The 15,734-nt window shown below is 31.8% G+C and overlaps 1 long non-coding RNA gene across 4 annotated transcripts; it reads right to left on the minus strand.

Moving 5' to 3' along the window:
- Positions 1-758: 758 nt before the first annotated feature.
- On the minus strand, positions 759-3,926 carry LOC139870308 (uncharacterized). Of its 4 annotated transcripts, none has more exons than XR_011766536.1 (5): positions 3,526-3,926; positions 3,326-3,412; positions 3,177-3,246; positions 2,925-3,089; positions 759-2,507 (listed from the first exon to the last, which is right to left on the minus strand). It is a non-coding gene; the product is annotated as an uncharacterized lncRNA (long non-coding RNA). The 4 variants fall into 4 exon arrangements; XR_011766538.1 differs by having other exon boundaries at positions 759-1,494; positions 2,083-2,507; positions 3,326-3,926; XR_011766535.1 differs by having other exon boundaries at positions 3,326-3,926.
- Between the last annotated feature and the right edge of the window lie 11,808 nt (positions 3,927-15,734).

A 15,734-nucleotide genomic window follows, 5' to 3' on the forward strand; every position in this document is an offset into this window, starting at 1 on the left:
TTGCTTCCCCCCGCTTCTCCCCGAATGGTTACTTCCCTCTTGATCCTACCAATATATATATATATATATATATATATATATATATATATATATATATATATATATATATATATATATATATATATATATATATATATATATATATATATATATATATACAAGCTTATAACCCGCGATTTCGCGGGATTGTACATAAAAACTTTTATTATTAGTTTAAATAATAAAATAATGTAACGGAATATGCCAAGCCTAATAATATTTGGTTTGTAACTCATTTTATTAGCATGGGGTACTTTGTAATTCGGTTTGTAACTGATTTTATTAGTATGGGTATCAATGTAATTCATCAAACTTTAGTAATTTGATACGTTGTGGTTCGTGTTGTACAGAGCCGTTATGGTTCACGATCGTATATTCATTTTATAAGTGCATAAGACCATTCGTTTTTATATAAAAACAGTGTTGCTATAAATTAGTTCATTCTGATTTGTGCCAAAAAGAAAAGGAACAATGAGCAAAATGATTACAAAACAATATAGAATTGTGTGCATTTTGTAGACTTTGGGTTACCTTTGAGATGTTGGAGCCATTTTGAGTTGAGTTTTTCACCTGGGCCATTTGACATAAACACAAAACCAAATGACCCATTCATGTTTAAATGGATTGAAATTGCCAGTTTACAACATCATCTAATCCAGGATTACAAAGATGACAGAACAACATTTAAAAACTAATATACTAATATTGTAAATGGTCTACAAATTGCACTATATGGAAATAATGTTTCAACATATAATAAATCACCTACTTGACAACATTTCGTACCAGATATACAACTCAATATTCGCGATTCTATTAATAGAAGCTGACAACACTACAAATTAAAATGTTGACAGAAAAATTCGAATTGAAATTGTTTGTTAGTCGGCATCTTCCATACATGAATAAGATCACGAAAACCATCACCATCTGCATCGTACCATACAATATTAATGCAATTCATTTGCTAATACTAAGCACCGTGTAGCTCCATTCCGACTTCATCTTCATTGGTTTTCCGTTGCACCCAGATTTTGGCTTCTGATAATCCTAGATTGTATATAAAGAAGTCTCACCTTCATAAATGTATCATATTGGCAACTTGTGATGGAAACTATAGACTTGCATCAATAGATTATGGCTAGCCCATTTAAAGCAAGTTTTTCCATGGGCACATATACCACGTTTAACTGGCCTGCAATCTGTTTATCTAAAAACTCGTACGGATCTTATCATAACAAATATAGCTTCCAACACATTTACATCATAAGAAATAAAGAACATCAATTTTAGAAGTTACGATTGACTTAAAAATATATCTACACATAAAACACGTCAAATTAAAATAATGAAAGTATTATTAAATTATACCTTGAAGATTCGGAATACACCCAATAATTACCTTCATCGATCCAGTTTCTTTAAACCAAATGCATGCCTTTCGCTTCCATCAAACTGTAACCTTACAATATAATGAAGTTGAGTACACAAATACGAAATTTACTAACCTCAAATTAGGCATCCCAATGCCGATATAAACTGCATAATACAGTATAAAAATAATGTGCAATTTTGACCCATTTAACCATGAAATGGTGTTAATACGGGTTAAGTGTGTTTCTTACTCCAACGTATGAAAACGATCTAATTAGGTAAATAGGGACTGGGTCAAAAATGTATGACAATTCTGAAGTCATAAATTAAATCAATAGTTTTATTGCAGACAATATCCTTTTTGTTATTTAATACTAATATATAATATATTTAGGTTTGCAAGCCTATTGACAATATTTTGTTATCATAAGTATAAAAACTGTATGTACTTCAACCCAAACCCATATCGACCCAAAACTAAGGTCAATCGATCACACCTATTTATACAATGCAGTGGGTAGGCATTTGTTTTAGAACATATATGATATTCTAATTTGAACTAATGCAGGAAAGGTAAATGTACAATATAGCCTATAATGTTTAAAACTCTCTCATACAACAGTTATGACTTCGTGGTTTAAACTCTAAAACAAAGAAAGAAGGTTTTACCAATTCTAGAGCTATGTTATTCTCACATAATCCAACATCAACCAAGTTACCTAAAACTGTCCAGCCGGTTGGTGCCTGAAATAAAAGAAATGAGAGATTTTGCTTTCATAAAGTGTTCTCGATCTCTTACAATGTAGGAAAATAAAATGCCGTGCAGTTCTAAAAGTAGAAATGCACCTGCACCAATATCTCTCAACAAACATCTATAATCTCAACAACCAAGTAATCAACATTATTAAAAGCAAGTGTGATATGATTTGTACTATAAAAAGGAAAAACGGATAGATAATATAGGTAAACTCAAATTGACCTTTTCAAGTTTACACATGTGTGAAAAGATGTATTAAAATTTGAATTATACATTCCTTGGTTTGTTAAAGCACCAGTTAACGATGGATTGACACAACAGCGTGATTTTGGCATATCTGCAATGAATATTAAAGTAAGTAAGTTAATGAAAAACTCACGATTCAATTGGAATTTAATCAGACAAACAAAAGTGAATTTTTGTACTAATGCTAACCATACTTAATACTATAGCTAGAGGTGGTCAAATGGACATGTTAGATTATCTGGGTACTGTCTTTACAACAGACTTTTGCGTAGATCGAGTTAGGTTAACTCAATACACTATTTTCCAATAATTGTATACTATTAATAGAAAAGGATAGTCACCCGTCCTGCATTCCGAACTCATAATTTAGAATTCTAAATATCTACAACCCGCGCTTTGTACCCAAATAATAGATAGTCTTTGTAAGTAATTTCTAATTTCTACCTGAATAAGTGGGTGAAAAATGAAGACGCTTATAAACTTTAAAATATAGAGAGGTTAATTCTACCTGAAGGAACAGCTGAATGTTGTGGCGGAACAGCTGAATGTTGTGGCGCATGACGCATAGTTCTGACAGCTACTGCAATATCAAGAATGCACGTAAGTTACTTCTCTTGCATCAGTGTTGTTAGTTAGTTCTATTGCAGCTCTCTTGCTTCATTGGTTGCAACCTCTACACATAAAAACTAATCTCTAACTATAGAAAAAAAATAGAAATTGAACCTGCATATTGCATTATATTGTTCGTAAAATTTTATACCTGTCTGAACAGTTCCATTAATCATGATATCAAGTTAGACTCCTCAAACGTTTTAAACCATCTAGTCCGCCTGCAAGTTAGACTCCTCAAACGTTTTCGAATGTATTTGTTAAAAGTACAAATATTATAAGTTTATGAATAGAAAGTACCAATTTACAGTAATTTTTATGGGATGTAGTCTGATACGGATGCTTCACACCTAAATTTATTGATTGTGGGTAATATGTGCAAGCGACCTATACATAAGAACCAAAAACCCACAATTAATAATCTGTATTAATATCATAATAGCTTAAAACAGTAAAAAATCAAAGAGTAGTATTAGGGTTTTAACAAAAAATATAGAAACCTATCCTTTTTTTCAGCCAGGAGACAGACATATCTTCATCGTGTTTTTGTCCAGTCTAATTATCGGAAACTATGGTATCACATCAGTGATACTAATTCAAATCGATTGCACCCTACGAACCCGAATTTGATTTTGAAACGGGAAGAAGCATTTTAGATTACTGATTGCAACCTAAGAACCGTAATCGTGAACCCTATTTCTTTTACCATTTCGCTGCTGCTAGTAATTTGATTGATGTTTGTGAATAATCGATTCTTATCGCGAAGTGTGTTTATGTTCGCTGGTAATTGTTTTGCCAATTCAAATTGGATTGCACCTAAGAACCCTAATTTGATGTTTGTGATTACCGTGAAGTGTTTTTCTTTTTTTCTTTTCGATATTGAGAATGAGAATAGTAAATAAAAATGTAGACCCCCGTATATTCATTATGTAAGGCATGAGAGTAATTTTGACAATAAACGATAGAGATGGAGGAGAGAGACCATTCTTGAGTGATCATATTATCTAATGGTTGATGTTGTGAGATTCTTTTTAATCTAATCGCCATTTTTTCTCCATTCAAATTTTTTTAAAATTGATTAGCAAAAGTTGACTTTATTATATATATATATATATATATATATATATATATATATATATATATATATATATATATATATATATATATATATATAACAAATTTATCAATTCCTCACGCATTTTTCTTCACACCTTATGAAATCGTGAAAGTAAAATTACGAATGCTCACAATTAATGTTCAATTGTTTACACATTTGCAAGTGTGAAAATACGTGTTTTGCTAAAAAGGATTAACGTTTCCGGATGCAAATAAAATTGTCACTTGTTGAATTGTGAATAAAGAAACGTAAGGCATTCCCATACGTAACTCACATATTTAAATGTGAGTAAGATATATAAATATCCACATTTGTAGATGTGAGTAGATATATGTAAATCCTCATAATTTTCAACGTGAGTAATATCTCATACCGTCACACTCAAAAGTGTGCATAAAAATTCACAATCCTCACACTTTTATCGGTGAAAATTGTATAGTCGGTCTCCGTATAAGAATAGTTGTTGTGGTAGGAGTGATAATGCTAAAAACGAACATATATTTCATAGCATTATCCTTCAAGAAAGACAAGCTTTTGGTTGCAATTGTTCTATTTATAAGTGATATTCATTTAAATAATAAAAGGTGAAGACAAAAGACAGATTCAACGTATTGAAGACGCAAATGACCAAAACGCTAAAAAGTACAAAGTACAATCCAAGAGGTTCAATTTATTGATGAGAAACGTCTAAAAGTTACAAGAGTACGAGCCGCAAAACGCAAAGTACAAGATATTAAATTGTACGCAAGGACGTTCGAAAATCCGGAACCGGGACATGAACCAACTATCAACGTGCGACGCAACGGAGCTAAAATTACAAGTCAACTATGCACAAGAATATAATATAATATATATATATAATTATATAAAAATTATATATATTATATTATATATTAAATAAATACGAGCAGCCCACGTTTTAATCACTTTGTGACCAGGAGAAGGCGGCCATGCGATCGCACGGCCTGGAAGAACAAAAACCATGCGGTCGCATGGTTTACTGTAGCAGGCCACATTCTATAAAATGCACGAGTTCTGGCCGAAATAAAACAAACCTTTTTCTATCTTTCTATCTATGATATATTTATATTTATATTTTATAATTTTAATTTTAATTTAAGTTTAATGATAATAAGGTTATAGTGGCGAATGTTTTAAGTTTGTAAGTCGAAATTCTGTCCGTGTAACGCTACGCTATTAATACTCATTGTAAGTTATGTTCAACCTTTTTAAATTAATGTCTCGTAGCTAAGTTATTATTATGCTTATTTAAATCGAAGTAATCGTGATGTTGGGCTAAATATTAAAGACGGAGTTATTGGGCTTTGTACCATAATTGGGGTTTGGACAAAAGAACGACACTTGTGGAAATTAGACTATGGGCTATTATTGGGCTTTATATTAACTAAACGATACCTCGTTAATTTAATATAAAAGTTACAATTTGACGTATCTATAAATGTAATGACCCGGATTTTTCCGATCGTTTTACACTTATAAGATTAATATTTACATAAATTAAACCTTACCAACATGATAAGCAATCCAAATTGTTGAGACTTATGTTTTTGAAAAGAGTTTTACACAATGTTTGACCGTCTGGTTTGACCGATGATATCACGAACTATATTATATATGATAATTATATGTTTGTGTATATATATGTATATATACATATTTAACATGATCTAAGGATGTTTTAATACCTCATTTTGTATTAATAACAATAAGTTATAAGTATATTTTGAAACTACTAACTTAAGTTTTCAAAACGATAACCATACGTAACGTTATTTGATATAAATACTTATGATCTATAATGTTTATACATATATCGTATAAGTAATGTATTTAATCACTTTTAAAGGGCTTTTATACATAAAACAATATAAGTATATTTACAAAAGATAGTTATATTTGAATTCTCATTCCGTTTCCTCAATAATCCTATACGTATATCTAGGGTACTATACACAGCTTCTAGAAGTATTTACTATTGGTATATACCAATAGAAATCTTCAATTATTGGTGTAATATGTCATTCATGACATAATATATTTTAACTTATCTTAGATATTTTCACTAAAAACCAAATTTTCAAGCCTATAAATAAGCATCATTTCTAACTCATTTTTACACATTCATTTTCCAAATTTTACTTCCAATTTTCACACACACTTGCAAGAACTCTCTCAAATTTTATTTTACTACTCCTTTCCAGCAACTTTACATTTTAAACTTGAGGTAAAAACTCTACTTCAACTCTTTTTCAATTCATATATTTATAGCTATATATATATAAGAGTTTATAAACTAGAACATAGTTTGAATGATTTCAAACTTGTTCGCAAACTAAATAGATCCTTCTAACTTAACTTTTAAAATACTTCAATACCTGTAATATATCTTAAATATATGTTAACTTAACAAGGTATAACTTGGTTTTTCAAAGAACACCTTAAAAACTGATTTTACGATGTCGGAGTACAACCGGGGGCTGTTTTGGGTTGGATAATTAAAAACCATCTTAAACTTTGAATTGAAGGTTTATTTTCTGGAAAAATGATTTTTACTATGAATATGATAACACATAAAAATTTCATGATTTAATTCAAAGTATAAGTATTTTTAGAAAAATGGTCATTAAATGATATTTTTGTAACAAAAATGATTAACTTCATATGTTTCATCAAAGATTGACCTATGATCTGTGATTTCGAATACAAACTAAGGTATTTACAGTTCATAGACTTAAAGAGGGACTCGATCCAAGGAGATGGCAAGTTGAATCAACGAAAACGGAGTTGTAACGAAGAAATTACGACTAAAACAAAATCGGATATCCAAGACTTGTTTAGCCACGAAAATAATTGGAGAAAATTAAATAAATCACATCTTTCTTAAATAACATGATATTATATATATATGTACTCGTAATTTAATTTTATATATATCAGGACCACCCGTAAACAACACGAGAAGATTAATCATAAGACCTCATGTATGTACGCAACACGTCATTTGACAACACCGGTACTTTATGTACGCAACACGTCATTTGACAACACCGGTACCATGGGTCAAGATTAATTCCGATCAACATGAATACGATGTGGTCTTTATTTATTTTATTAAGCAACTAATTGTGGACTACTAACATCAGACTGCTAACTACGGACTAAGGAATTATAAAAAGTATTAAAAGTATTAAAAGTATATATATGTGACGATTGTTTAAAAAGAAAATATATTGATATATTATATATGGATAGGTTCGTGATATCAACCGGAGACCAAGTCAAAATATATATATATATATATATATATCTTCAAGGCAAAAGTGAGTATATAGTCCCACTTTTAAACTCTAAATATTTCGGGATGAGAATACATGTATTTTATGTTTTACGCTATGGACACAAGTAACTGAAAAATATATTCTACGTTGAGTTGTACCACTGGCATACTTCCCTGTAGCTTGGTAACTAATATTTACAGCGGTATTGTAAACGCGAATCCTGTTGATAGATCTATCGGGCCTGACAACCCCAACCGGACTGGACTACCAGTATTCAACGGTTGCACAGTACTTCGTTTCGTGACTACACCTTGGTACGGTGTAGTAAGATTTCATAATAAAGGGAATATGCGACGTGATTAAATGTTAAGTATGGTTACCAAGTGCTCAACCACTTAGAATATTTTTATTAAATGTTTATATATGAAATCTTGTGGTCTATATTTATAACGCTGCTAGCATTAAACCTATATATCTCACCAACTTTTTGTTGACGTTTTAAAGCATGTTATTCTCAGGTATGAATTAAGTCTTCCGCTGTGCATTAGCTCATGTTAAGGATACTACTTGGGACCTTTTAAGCCATGATACAAAGACGTTGCATTCGAGTCATTGGAGTTCAATAGAGAATATTAATAAGTAAATGACAGATTAGGTCATTTGGATATTATGAAATGTTAGACGAAAATATCAAATATTGATGTAATGATAGTTTTCCTTTTAAGAATAAATGCAACGTTTGTAAAATGTATCATATAGAGGTCAAGTACCTCGCAATGTTATCATATGTTATTGTATTCGTCCCTATGGATTGGGTCGGGTCGTCTCATGTGGTATCAGAGCGTTGGTCTTAGCGAACCAGGCCTTGCATTAGTGTGTCTAACTGGTAGTTGTTAGGATGCATTAGTGAGTCTGGACTTTGACCGTGTCTACATGTCAAAAGTTTTGCTTATCATATCTAGTCGAAAATCATCTGCTTATCATCCTTAAGAATTGCCTGCTTAGTATTCTTAAGTCTAGACACGTCTTACTGCATTTGGTGTATCGATAGTGTATAGACAAAATTCGTATCCTAGCGTATCTGTTGCTATAGACATTGCCTGACGAATTTCAAAGATTCTCCGTAATTCACGGGAATTTGAGTATTATAAATACATATGTAAATTATGTATTGAAGAATACCAAACCCAACTCCTATAATCTATTCCAAACCAAAAATTCATTTCCCCGAGTGTACAAGATGAACTCCGCGTCCAGTTCGAATTCCTCCGACTCCGACAGCTACGCTGATATGGATTTCCATTCGGGCTCCGAAGGCAGCGTCACTGGAATGGATCAACCAATTTCTCATCATCTATTCTGGATGAATTGGGGATGGGTTCGTAGTATACTAAATTATTGGAGACAAGAAGAAGGTGATCCCTTTCACCCACCGAATTGCCCCATTGGCGACGAACCTGAAGCACTTACCGGCGAACCTGTTCGAGAAACCATTTTCTCTCTCATTTCTCGAGTATCTCATCACGATTATATCCTATCCCATATTTCGGATCTTGTTCATTCGCTCACTCCAACCGCCAATCATCCTGGTGTACTAGCAGAAATTAACGAACTTCGCGCTCGTGTGACGGCTTTGGAGAACACGGTGCGAAGGTTACAAACACCAGCAGCAGCACCAGCAGCATAACCAGTACCGTTAACAACATCAACCTCGCAATCTTCAGTACCAGTAGCATCATCGACGTCAACGACATCATCAGCATCAACACCAACCGTATCATTACCACCACCAACAATCACATCCGCACCACGTACCTCAACATCATCATCTGAACTTCGAATATGATCTTTGTTCTACATATCATTCTACACCGAATACCTCTTCTTTACGTATCGTTCTTCGTTCGACATGACGATTATGTAATCTCTAATGTTTTGGAGATTATGTAATCTAGTAATAACGATAAATCAAATGAGTTGAATATTTTATTGACTCATTAAATTCATAGTTACCTCCGAAGAAAATATATATGCAAATATATTTTCATAAAGATTGTAATTAAAAATTTCATTCGTACAAACTGTTAATGATGAAAATATTTTAACGGGTGGGTAGTACCCAAGGAATATTTAGAATTCACATTAACAAGTTACACTGTACATTCTTCGAATCTGATTCAACGATCATTTATTATCCTACTTACAATTACCGATATACGTATCCGTTCACCCCAGATTAACCATTTCCATTTAAATTTCATATTTGGATTTTTACCTATCCGAATCCAACAAGTGGCATAATGAAGAAACATTGGCAAAATAAAAATTGTTAGAAACAGATGAATTAATTAATTGAAATTGTGATAGGATTACACGCTAACTGTTCCGGCTAACTGTTCCCAGCTAACTGATTAATATTTAATTTATCGCAATTTACATTCTTGCAATTTTAATTTCTGTACTTTACATACCGTCGGGACACATGTACAACAACACGTCGGATTAATTCTGAGACAACACGTTGTATAATGGGTCATGATATATATTTATTTATTTTACGCATTTTAAATAACGGGACACGTATACAAGGTTTCGACTTATCATATTGACCCATCTATATATATATTTCGGAACAACCATAGACACTCTATATGTGAAGGTGGGAGTTGGCTATACAGGGTCGGAGTTGATTCCAAAATATATGTATACTTTGAGTTGTGATCGACACCGAGACCGGTACACGGGTCACGATACGTATTAAGTAATTCGAATATTATATATGTAGTTCATATATGAATTTATTGAACCATTGGACAATCGGACTATTGGACTGCTAACTTTGGACAATTAAAAATGAGTTAAAATGATGATTATTACATATGAAACTAAACAACCCTTCAAGTTTGCCACTTGATTCTATTTTAAACCTCATTTGTATCTTGACGATTACAATTTGCATTCACAACTTTTCATGATTCTTGAAAACATCTCGATCGAGAAGTTGAACCAGCCGCACCTCGTCTACGGAAGAAAGATTTATGCATACAGTTATGCACCTGAACATTTTCGAACTCGAAGTTATAGTTAAAACGTATCCGCATCGAATTCCTTATCATCCATTACCAAAAACAATCACGCGATTCCTTTTTCAATTAACTAATTTTGTCACAGATCCACTTCGATATCTCAGTAAGACTACTCTTATTACAATCTCTATATATATATACGTTGTTCTTTCGCCATCGTTACCGGAGAACCTTTTATATTCCATCATATTACCATCAGCGTTTAATCATCTAAAAATACAATTCTCCTTAAACCATCTTGGTTTGATAACCAATGACCCAGATCCGATAACTTTGAAAATAATGACGAAGCAGCATGTTGTAGAAGGTCTTAATGACCAAAAGTTGATGATAAAAGAAGGAAGTGTTAGGAACGCTCGATAGAAAATTGGTACTGAAAACCGGATTGAGCAAACCATGAAGGAGACTCTGAACAAGTTACAAGGACTAAACTTGTACATAAAGAACTATGACGATTCTGTAGCAAACACCCTGCTTCTGAATCTAAACCCTTACGGGTCAATCTTCATCATCATCCTCCGACATTAGAAATTCCAAGATATTATCATATCTTTCATTATAAATATCCTCAATATTTCTGAAGATATTTCACCACTATCCTTATCTGAAATCATTTATCTCTCTGTAATATCTGCGTTACAATATAAAGGAAACTGTGTTAGTTTCTAAATCCTTCTAGTTTAAAATAGGAATGTTCTGAAGCAGTGTTGGGAACTGATGCATGAATTAGTATAATATAATGAAACTTGATCAACTTCATTATATTACAGTAAGTCATGTTAAGTTTCTAATGGAATGTGATGATTCACAGTACCGTCATCATGTGCCATGTTACACGGCTTTTACATTCTATCCAATTCCGAAACGTATTAAGAAGAAATCATCTTGATAGTTCTATTTTCCTGGATATTCTGGTAATTTGACAAATCAAAATCGTGCCATTACCATTCCTTTCTTAGAGCATTAGCTATGTTCATTCCGAATTTTATACCTACGAATTCCGAACTATTGATCGCTTGACTCAAGGACGGGAAGAAGAAACGAAGGGACAAAGTCCCAAAATAGAAATTGGGGTATAGATCACAGCAAATAGGAGAGAGTATTAACTATGGATGACAATGATTATGGAAAACAGAAGCAGGAGCATCGAAATATAAGGAAAGATATCAAACCCAATAACCACCCAGAAACTACAAACCGTGTATATCAATACGTATGGCGATGTAAAGACACGGGAGAATTAGAAACATTATAATTCCAAGAAAATCATAAAAGTGAATAGATTCTTCTAGCGGTAGATGAAAGAGAAGAATGAAAGATATGAAAGTTAGAAGTATAACAAAAATCAGAACGGGATGAAGCATTTTAAAGGATACCTTAAGGTATGAATTAGAGGAGGAAGAGTAAGAGATGTGAGGTATGGAAGTAAGAAAGGGAAGGAGGTGGATTTATAGTGAAATATCCGACAAAGAAATCGAAACAGATTATCGCATTAAATCAAAGGAGATTCTGTTTTCTAAATCATCGAGGAACCAAATCTTATTACATAAGATTTTCTTTAAATCCCGTAAATTCTGGAAATCAATCCTAATCTCGACATCGGTTAAAACAATTTCATATTCACTCATTTCATTCTTTTGTGATAGCTTCACTCGTGTGCTTCACAAGATCGAATCGTTTTATCCATATCTTCCAATAATGATAAAACTCTATTAATACCTCATATTCGTCATGAAAACATTCCTATTGTTATTTATGACAACCTCTACCAAATTTCGGGACGAAATTTCTTTAACGGGTGGGTACTGTAATGACCCGGATTTTTCCGATCGTTTTACACTTATAAGATTAATATTTACATAAATTAAACCTTACCAACATGATAAGCAATCCAAATTGTTGAGACTTATGTTTTTGAAAAGAGTTTTACACAATGTTTGACCGTCTGGTTTGACCGATGATATCACGAACTATATTATATATGATAATTATATGTTTGTGTATATATATGTATATATACATATTTAACATGATCTAAGGATGTTTTAATACCTCATTTTGTATTAATAACAATAAGTTATAAGTATATTTTGAAACTACTAACTTAAGTTTTCAAAACGATAACCATACGTAACGTTATTTGATATAAATACTTATGATCTATAATGTTTATACATATATCGTATAAGTAATGTATTTAATCACTTTTAAAGGGCTTTTATACATAAAACAATATAAGTATATTTACAAAAGATAGTTATATTTGAATTCTCATTCCGTTTCCTCAATAATCCTATACGTATATCTAGGGTACTATACACAGCTTCTAGAAGTATTTACTATTGGTATATACCAATAGAAATCTTCAATTATTGGTGTAATATGTCATTCATGACATAATATATTTTAACTTATCTTAGATATTTTCACTAAAAACCAAATTTTCAAGCCTATAAATAAGCATCATTTCTAACTCATTTTTACACATTCATTTTCCAAATTTTACTTCCAATTTTCACACACACTTGCAAGAACTCTCTCAAATTTTATTTTACTACTCCTTTCCAGCAACTTTACATTTTAAACTTGAGGTAAAAACTCTACTTCAACTCTTTTTCAATTCATATATTTATAGCTATATATATATAAGAGTTTATAAACTAGAACATAGTTTGAATGATTTCAAACTTGTTCGCAAACTAAATAGATCCTTCTAACTTAACTTTTAAAATACTTCAATACCTGTAATATATCTTAAATATATGTTAACTTAACAAGGTATAACTTGGTTTTTCAAAGAACACCTTAAAAACTGATTTTACGATGTCGGAGTACAACCGGGGGCTGTTTTGGGTTGGATAATTAAAAACCATCTTAAACTTTGAATTGAAGGTTTATTTTCTGGAAAAATGATTTTTACTATGAATATGATAACACATAAAAATTTCATGATTTAATTCAAAGTATAAGTATTTTTAGAAAAATGGTCATTAAATGATATTTTTGTAACAAAAATGATTAACTTCATATGTTTCATCAAAGATTGACCTATGATCTGTGATTTCGAATACAAACTAAGGTATTTACAGTTCATAGACTTAAAGAGGGACTCGATCCAAGGAGATGGCAAGTTGAATCAACGAAAACGGAGTTGTAACGAAGAAATTACGACTAAAACAAAATCGGATATCCAAGACTTGTTTAGCCACGAAAATAATTGGAGAAAATTAAATAAATCACATCTTTCTTAAATAACATGATATTATATATATATGTACTCGTAATTTAATTTTATATATATCAGGACCACCCGTAAACAACACGAGAAGATTAATCATAAGACCTCATGTATGTACGCAACACGTCATTTGACAACACCGGTACTTTATGTACGCAACACGTCATTTGACAACACCGGTACCATGGGTCAAGATTAATTCCGATCAACATGAATACGATGTGGTCTTTATTTATTTTATTAAGCAACTAATTGTGGACTACTAACATCAGACTGCTAACTACGGACTAAGGAATTATAAAAAGTATTAAAAGTATTAAAAGTATATATATGTGACGATTGTTTAAAAAGAAAATATATTGATATATTATATATGGATAGGTTCGTGATATCAACCGGAGACCAAGTCAAAATATATATATATATATATATATATCTTCAAGGCAAAAGTGAGTATATAGTCCCACTTTTAAACTCTAAATATTTCGGGATGAGAATACATGTATTTTATGTTTTACGCTATGGACACAAGTAACTGAAAAATATATTCTACGTTGAGTTGTACCACTGGCATACTTCCCTGTAGCTTGGTAACTAATATTTACAGCGGTATTGTAAACGCGAATCCTGTTGATAGATCTATCGGGCCTGACAACCCCAACCGGACTGGACTACCAGTATTCAACGGTTGCACAGTACTTCGTTTCGTGACTACACCTTGGTACGGTGTAGTAAGATTTCATAATAAAGGGAATATGCGACGTGATTAAATGTTAAGTATGGTTACCAAGTGCTCAACCACTTAGAATATTTTTATTAAATGTTTATATATGAAATCTTGTGGTCTATATTTATAACGCTGCTAGCATTAAACCTATATATCTCACCAACTTTTTGTTGACGTTTTAAAGCATGTTATTCTCAGGTATGAATTAAGTCTTCCGCTGTGCATTAGCTCATGTTAAGGATACTACTTGGGACCTTTTAAGCCATGATACAAAGACGTTGCATTCGAGTCATTGGAGTTCAATAGAGAATATTAATAAGTAAATGACAGATTAGGTCATTTGGATATTATGAAATGTTAGACGAAAATGTCAAATATTGATGTAATGATAGTTTTCCTTTTAAGAATAAATGCAACGTTTGTAAAATGTATCATATAGAGGTCAAGTACCTCGCAATGTTATCATATGTTATTGTATTCGTCCCTATGGATTGGGTCGGGTCGTCTCAATAAATAACCACATACGCTTAATCGGGTACGGTGGGCGGGATATTTATAAATACGAATTATTGTTCATTTGACCGGACACGGGGATGGATTAATAGTCAATGGACTCGTTGAAACAGGGGTGGATTACATTCAAGGGTAATTGGTGTAATTGTTAACAAAGTATTAAAACCTTGGACTACACGCAGTCGATAACCTAGTGTATTCATTAAACAAAGTATTAAGACCTTGTTACAGTTCGAATCCCCAATTAGTTGGAATATTTGACTTCGGGTATAAGGATAATTTGACGAAGACTCTCGCACTTTATAATTATGACTGATGGACTATTATGGACAAAACCGTATGGACATATCGAATAATCCAGGACAAAGGACAATTAACCCAGGGTAATAAATTAAAATCAACACGTCAAACATCATGATTACGGAAGTTTAAATAAGCAAAATTCCTTTATTTTATATCTTATCGCACTTTTAATTATCGTACTTTTAATTATCGCAATTTTATTTATCGCCATTTTAATTATCGTACTTTTTAAATTATCGAAATTTTATTTATCGCATTTTAAATTATCGCAATTTTATTTATCGTCATTTACTTTACGCTTTAAATTAAGTTGTATTTATATTTAATATTTTACATTAGGTTTTAATTGTGACTTAAGACATAAAATCGACAAACCGGTCACTAAACGGTAAAAAAAACCCCTTTTTATAATAATAATAATAATAC

The sequence above is a fragment of the Rutidosis leptorrhynchoides genome, chromosome 1 (genome assembly GCF_046630445.1).
Source record: "Rutidosis leptorrhynchoides isolate AG116_Rl617_1_P2 chromosome 1, CSIRO_AGI_Rlap_v1, whole genome shotgun sequence".
Lineage (NCBI taxonomy): Eukaryota > Viridiplantae > Streptophyta > Magnoliopsida > Asterales > Asteraceae > Rutidosis > Rutidosis leptorrhynchoides.